Source organism: Rattus norvegicus, chromosome 11 (assembly GCF_036323735.1).
Source record: "Rattus norvegicus strain BN/NHsdMcwi chromosome 11, GRCr8, whole genome shotgun sequence".
NCBI classification, from domain to species: Eukaryota; Metazoa; Chordata; class Mammalia; order Rodentia; family Muridae; genus Rattus; species Rattus norvegicus.
In genome coordinates, this window is record NC_086029.1 from 15,645,974 (window position 1) to 15,653,872 (window position 7,899).

General features: G+C 36.3%; 1 protein-coding gene across 3 annotated transcripts in view; it reads right to left on the reverse strand.

Annotated features, from left to right (window-relative positions):
* Csnka2ip (casein kinase 2 subunit alpha' interacting protein) overlaps positions 1–7,899 on the reverse strand; it is a 126,078-nt gene that overhangs the window by 71,920 nt on the left and 46,259 nt on the right. The gene's annotated exons all lie outside the window — the stretch shown is intronic.

Genomic DNA, 7,899 nt, shown 5'->3' on the forward strand with positions numbered 1-7,899 from the left:
ATAAAAGACAAAGTGAGGGAAAGCCTCAAAACATGGGCCCAGGGGAAATTTTCCTGAATAGAACACCAGTGACTTATGCTCTAAGATCAAGAATTGACAATTGGGACCTCATAAAATTGTAAAGCTTCTGTAAGGCAAAGAACAGTCAATAGGACAAAACACCAATCAACAAATTGGGAAAAATCTTTACCAATCCTACGTCTGACATAGGACTATTATTCAATATATACAAAGAACTCAAGAAGTTAAGATTACAGAGAACCAAATAACCCTATTAAAAATGGGGTGCACAGCTAAACAAAGAATTCTCAACTAAGAAATATCAAATGGCCAAGAAGCACTAAAGAAATGTTCAACATCCTTATTCATCAGGGAAATGCAAACCAAAACAGCCCTGAGATTCCACCTCACTCCATTCAGAATGGCTAAGATTAAAAACTCATGTGACAGCAGATGGGGGAAGGATGTGGAAAAATATGAACACTCCATTGTTGGTGGAACTGTAACCTGGAACCACCACTCTGGAAATCAGTCTGGCAGTTCCACAGAAAATTGGACATAGTACTACCTGGAGACCCAGCTATACCACTTCTGTGCATATACCCAAAAGATGCTCCAACTTCTTACAAGGACACATGCTCCACTATGTTCATAACAGCCTTATTTATGAGAGCCAGAAGCTGGAAAGAACCCAGATGTCCTTTGACAAAGTGAAGGATACAGAAAATGTGGTGCATTTACACAATGGAGTACTACTCAGCTATTAAAAGCAATGACTTTATGAAATTCTTAGGCAAATGACTAGAACTAGAAAATATCATCCTGAGTAAGGTAACCCATTCACAAAATAACACACATTCTATGTACTCACTGATAAGTGGATATTAGCCTAAAAGCTCAGAATACCCAAGATACAATTCAGAGACCACATGAAGCTCAAGAAGAAGGAAGACCAAAGTGTGGACGCATTAGTCCTTCTCAGAAGGGGGAACAAAATACTCTCAGGAGGAAATATGGAGACAAAGTGTGGTTCAGAGACTGAAGGAAAGGTCATCCAGAAATTACCCCACTTGGGGATCCATCCCATGTACAGTCAGCAAACCCAGACACTATTAGGGATGCCAAGAAGTGTATGTTGACAAGAGCCTGATATAGTTGTCTCCTTAGAGGCTCTGCCAGTGCCTGACAAATACAGAGAAGGATCCTTACAGCCAACTCTTGAACTGAGAATCAGGTCCCCAACGGTGGAGTTAGAGAAAGGATTGAAGGAGCTGAAGGGGTTTGCAACCCCATAGGAAGAACAACAATATCAACCAACCAGAACCCCAGAGCTCCCAGGGATTAAACCACCAACCAAAGTGTATACGTGGAGGGACCATGGCTCCATCTGCATATGTAGCAAAGGTTGGCTCTGTCAGCCATTAATGGGAGGAAGGGCACTTGGTCCTGTGAAGGCTCAATGCCCCAGTCTAGTGAAATAAAGTGCCTATGCTAATTTTGAAGAGTATGTTCTTCAAGCATGACTTCACTAAAAACATCACACACATCAACACTGATATTCCCAAAGTTCAGAATTTTATTCTTATTTTATTTAAGTGAAGCATTTATAATTATTATTCATTTTGTATAACTTCTATTTTACAAATATTAAATCCCTCAGATATACTGAGTATATTTTTGAAGGCTTATGCCTAACACAATATTTTTAAAAGCTGTTATGAAAGAAGTAGAATATGGCGGCATACACCCACATTCCCAAAACTTTCAGAGTATTATGGGATCAAGTCAAGCCTGGGCTACACAAAGACTTCCAGACTAGCCTAGACTACATAGTGAAACCACTTCTCAAAAATCCGTGTGCTAGTTACTTTTTGTAAACTTGATACAAGGTAGAGTGATCTGGAAAGAAGGAACATCAATTAAGAAATTGCCTTCATCAGATTGTACTGTAGTTAAGTTGTGGGAACTTTCTGAATTAATTGGTGATGTGGGAGGGCCGTGTCCACCATAGGTGTTGCCACCACTGGGCAGGTAGTGTTGGGATGCATAAGAAATCAAACTCAGTAAACCATTTGAGCAGGACACCAAGCAGTGTTGCTCCACGGTCTCTGCTTGATGAACTGGAAATTTCTGGTTGTGTCTTTTGATGCTTCCCTGAGGCATGCTCATATAATGTTTTGCTAAAGCAAACTCTTGTGACATTTTGTTGAAGCACACCTATAAGAGGACATGTGATATATGCAGAATATAAATAGGACCAAACAGATGGTGCTTATGCATAGCTAGCCATGCAATGCTTCATTGGTCTGAAGTCTCAATGAACTCTGGCTAGTTCTGATGGATCCTGCTGACTCCTGCCATTTTGGTGGAGGTCTGGATGTTTCTGCTGTATCATGCCAATGCTGCTGATTTGTGTTTGGTGACACTTTTTGAACTGGTATCCTAACCAGTAGTATCCTAACACTACTGAATGTGACTGCTGCTATCTTGAAAACAGGTTGGAATTGCCCCCAAAATACTACATCTAAAGGGTCTACATCTCTATTGTCCTATTTACCATCTTTTCTCCCCTATTTTGGATGGTGAACTAGAAGACAAGTCAAAGCATTTGAGAACCCTTACTGAAGTAGATATTAAAAACTCTAAGCCTACAGCTTTAGTACCTATCTCCAAGCTCTGTCTTTCATTGAGTCCCTGCCTGGACACCCAGTGATGGACTCTGAGTAGGATATGTAAGTCAATCTAATCCTTTCCTACCCAAGTTGCTTTTGGTCATGGTCTTTAATCACAGTAACTGAAAATAACATAAGACAAACCATAAGACATGTAATGAGTGCAGTGGTCTCCATACTTAATATTCCTTTCTCAGACACATTTTTGGCATTAATGTGTATACAGTGAATGGTAGGGGTTGAACAGATTTTAACACTGAAAAAGAGAAAGGTCAATGTGCCATTGGGGGGGGGGGGAGAGAGAGAGAGAGAGAGAGGAAAGGCCACACCAAAGAAATAGCTGTCTCTTTATACAGATTCCCATTGAAAATATCTCAAAAATTCTTCTATCTCAAGGCTTACATTTCTACTTTTATTAGTAACCAAAATCTCCTTGATATTGATCTGAAATGTGTAGTTTCTTTTTATGTTCAAAGTATTGTCTTTATATGTCCATAAAGATGAGCAGACCAGAGTAGAAAGAGCTACTCTGATAAGATGAAGCACATATTTTGTGTATAGATAGATACCTTTATTACTATTTAAGTCTATGTGTAACAAATTTGTGGTAGGATTAATTTCACTGGTGCCCAGATTTAACAGTTTTAAATTATAGGCTGGCATTTAGACTTTCAGAGCATGCTGGGCTTGCTACTTCTTAAAACATGAAAAGTTGAAGGACAGAGAGAAAGTACATTTTTCTTCTTATTTTACTGATGACAAACCAAGAACATGGGACTTTTGAGTATTTTGCTCTAAATCATCTAATGATTCCTGATTAAAATCGCTGTTAGAAATCGGAGCTTTTTATTCAATGGGTTTAACAATGAGCCATTTATCTTCCTTTGACATTTTGCATAAGTAATAGAAGCTCAAGATGAAGAACAATTCCAGAAGCCATAATGTCCACATTCTTCTGAACATTAGAGCATTTAATTTTCTGTTTATAAATTCAGCATATTTCTCTGAGTTGGATGTAGTTCATAGTTTTATTATAGGAAATCATATTTTTTCCTGTAGGTTGTCAGGAAACAGTTACCCAATTTTACTAAGTTATAACAATGGTTCTTTTCCAAATAGCTGTTATAAGTAATGAAAATGAGATCAATTTACTGGCTCAGCTCCCAGTCAGGGATTGCTTTATGAATAAAAAAAATAATACATGGCATCTGAAAGGAGAATGGACAACATATATTATCAGGGCACTTCTTACTTTTCACTTTTAGTAATGAAACACTATTTAGAATTGAAATCAGTCAAACCATTATTTAATTTTGCAAAATGGATGAAGGAAATAAATAGCTAAATATCCTATTAATAAATAATTTAAGTTTAGTTTGTGTAATAATTTTATACATACTAAATAATTTTAATATTTTATAAATATACAATGTCTCTTCCCTTTTATGTCAACACAACAGTATGTCACATTGAGGTAAATTCTTTCAAGTTTTAGGTCTTTCTTGAGATCTCTCACGAACTGATGAAGTAGAGGAAAACACTACGTGACACATAGAATTTGAAGTATAAAATAAAAATACAGAATTTAAAGAGATGGGAATAATATGATCTCAGTGCCAACATTATTATTTGGTAGGAAAAAAGATAAAGAGATTGGAAGGCAACAGAGTGTTAGTGCTGGCGAAGTTACATGACAGCAGCCACTCACTGGTACCTCAGTAAGCTACTGATTTTGATTGTTAATAAAGAGTGCTTTTATCTTTCCTCCATTTTATTTCACTCATATTTTATGACCACAAACTTAAACAATAAGACACATTAAAGTCCTTCAGGAATGTCACTGCCTATACTTATTGATCACTCTATGTCGATTGTTTTTCCTTCAGTTTGTTTTTTTTTTTTTTCTGAGAAAGGATCTTATATACAGCTGGATTGGAACTCCTGATTTTGCTTATTATGCCTTCTAAGAACTGGAATTATAGGCAAGTGGCACCAAACCACTTTTATTATTATAAAAAATACTTTTATCTGCTACTGATGGGATTATTGTATATTGTGTACACATCAAATAAACCATTCTCCATGCAATTTAATTATTTTAATGATTATTTAAATTATGTATTGGGGGTTGGGGATTTAGCTCAGCGGTAGAGCGCTTGCCTAGCAAGTGCAAGGCCCTGGGTTCGGTCCCCAGTTCCAAAAAAAAGAAAAAAGAGAGAGAGAGAGAGAGAGAGAGAGAGAGAGAGAGAGAGAGAGAGAGTTTAAATTATGTATTGTTCATTCCATTGGACCACAGTCTTTTCAGTGTGTTGTTAAAAGTTTAATTATAATATGTTATGGAGAACTTTTTCTGATCCTATCCATTTGGTGTTCCTGTGGCCTCTTGTACCAGCATAGGTAGCTCTTTCTCTTGGTTGAGGAAATCTTCTCTGATTCCACTGAAGATATTTTCTATGTCTTCACCACATTTTCTCCTCCTCCTTGTATGCCCATAATTAAGAGGCTGTTCCAAAAACTTCCCACTTTCCATTTATATTTTCTTAAATTCTCATTGATCTTAACTTAGTAATCTAGTTCCCTTTCTTTATCTTCCATTACTGACTATTTTTGACTGACTCATTCTGTTTCTGGGGCTTTCTGCTCTGGTTTTTAATTGGTTTATTGAATTTTTTATTTCTACCATCATTTCAGTTTACATTTTCTTTTTTTTTTTGATATACCTATCTCCATCTATCTGTCTGTCCGTCTGTCTGTCTATCTATCTATCTTTCTATCTATCTATCTATCTATCTATCCATCCATCCATCTATCCGTCTATCTATCCGTCTATCTATCCATCTATCTGTCTGTCCATCCATCCATCCATCCATCTTTCCATCCATCCGTCCATCCATCCATCTACTATCTATCTATCTATCTATCTATCTATCTATCTATCTATCTATCTATGGGTTTTGGTATTAATGTCTTAACTTTTTTTTTTTGGTTGAAATAAAAACTTGTAGAAACATGTTTATTCAAATTTAAATGGAGAGCAGAGTTTTGTTTAACATAACCAGTTAGCTTTGTATTTTTTGGAATAGTTCTCATAGCAATTGTTTTACAATCATGAAATAAACCTTTCCTGTGAAGTTAGGTTTTGGAAAAGTAACATTCTTTTTTTTTTTATTAACTTGAGTATTTCTTATATACATTTCGAGTGTTATTCCCTTTCCCGGTTTGCCCGGAAACCAGTTTACATTTTCTTAAAGAATTCAAACTCTCTCTTGGACAGACTGTTCACTTCATACATCTCTTCGTCTTTGTTTTCTTTGAGTTGTTGACCATACTTATAATCATTTCTTGTGAATTCTTTGTAAGCTCTTTCACACAATTTTCACAAGGGGTCACTATCATAGAATGTGTATTTTATTAAAGTGGCATGTTATTTTGGCTTTTTGCATTGTTTTTTATCTCAGAGTTGGGATTTGCACATCTGGGATTAGTTTGTTGGTTGTGTTTTTTGTCTGCTGTACGTTCAAGTCACCTGTCTTCTTTTAGCAAAGATACAATGTTCTGTATATGGTTAATTCAGAGCAGGGTTAGGATCTTGATTTCTTCTGTTCATCTGCTATTTGGAAATACAGCCTTTATCCAGGTCTTTTCTTTCTCTGCTATAGCCTAGTGCCATATCCAGTTTAGTCAGGTTTCTCCTGAATGTATAGTCTGGTTGTGGTCTTAAGGGGAGATAAGACAATTAGAATGTTCCTATCTGGCAGTTAGCAAGGGTTCATCATGCTCAGTCAAGCCTTGTTTCTAGTATGCTAAGCCAAATATCCAACTGCCTTCACATCAGAATTTTAGTTTGAAGCAAGTTTTATTAGCTTAATATTTGCCTGCTTCTTTATTGCATGCATTATTTTTACAAATGATATTCTGATCTTCTCAAGTGATTCCAGCCAGAAACCTGAGACTTGGTTTTAGCCATTCTGTCTTTGTCAGCCTACAACAGGTACTCTTGCATAGCTGTCACCAGAATACCCAAGAGGACAACTTAAGGGAAATGGATTTGTTCTCAGATTTTCACAAGTGTAAGAATATGGTCAGTTAGCCCTGTGTAACTGGGGAGAACATGATGGACATAGGAGCATCTGTCAGAGGAAGTTCTGTGACTCAGATGGATGGGAATCAGAGAGATGGATTCCCATGGAATTCCCATGTTATTCCCTAGGAATAACACGAAGGTAAAGTTACTGCATTGAAGGAAGCAACCATGTTTGAAAGTAAAGTCTAATTTGTTGGCAGACAAAGTGATGAATCAGAAAAAGATTTAACAGAATAAACAACATGCCCAACTCTCACGGAGAGAGGAAAAAGAAGCAACTGTAGTGTAGAGAGAAAGAAAAATGAAGCCAGTTTACTGGGAGACTTTTACAAAGACAGGTTGCAGAGAGAACAAGCTAGACAGACAAAGACAGAACAAGCCAATCAGAGAACGAGAAGGATCCAGAAGATTAGAACAAACTGCCAAAGTTAGTATGAAGACAAGCAGAGCAATTCAGAAAATGCCTAGAGAAACCAGATTAGATCAGTTAGTGTAGAGAGGAGTGTGGAGCTGGAACAGCTAAGTTGAACCAGTCAACAAGAAAGAGCAAGAAAGGGTGAGCTTATTTATCAATAAGTCTCAAAGGCTGAAAACATTCTATGCCTAACTAGATTATCCAGAGGATAGAAGCTTCCAGGACTAGACAGAGTTAGCAGGTGGAGGTAATAAGCCTCCAGACGACAATTACATCAGATGAATAAAAGTTACTATGACAAATTCCCATACTATACTATCACGTTTATAACTATCAAAATACATGATGTGGAAACCTTGAGGTTCCTAAACTTTATAATACTCATGGAAAAAGTCAGACATTTATTTTGCTGAACTAATTTTTTTTCAAGCTGCTTCAACCTCACTAGCTAAGAGTAAAATGAACAGGACCTGTGATTCTTGATAGAGTTAATGTCTTGCAAAAGCATACTCCTTATAATCTTCCTACAACTTTGAGGAGATAATTAAAATACTAGTAAGAATTCTCTGTTTAATTTCAATGTTTTGTCATACTTTTCTTTTATCAAATATTTAGGACTAATTTTTCTCCCTTGGAATATTTGCTGTATATGCCTTTGGTTGTATATATATATATATATATATATATATATATATATATATATATATATATATAAAACAGAAGCCAGC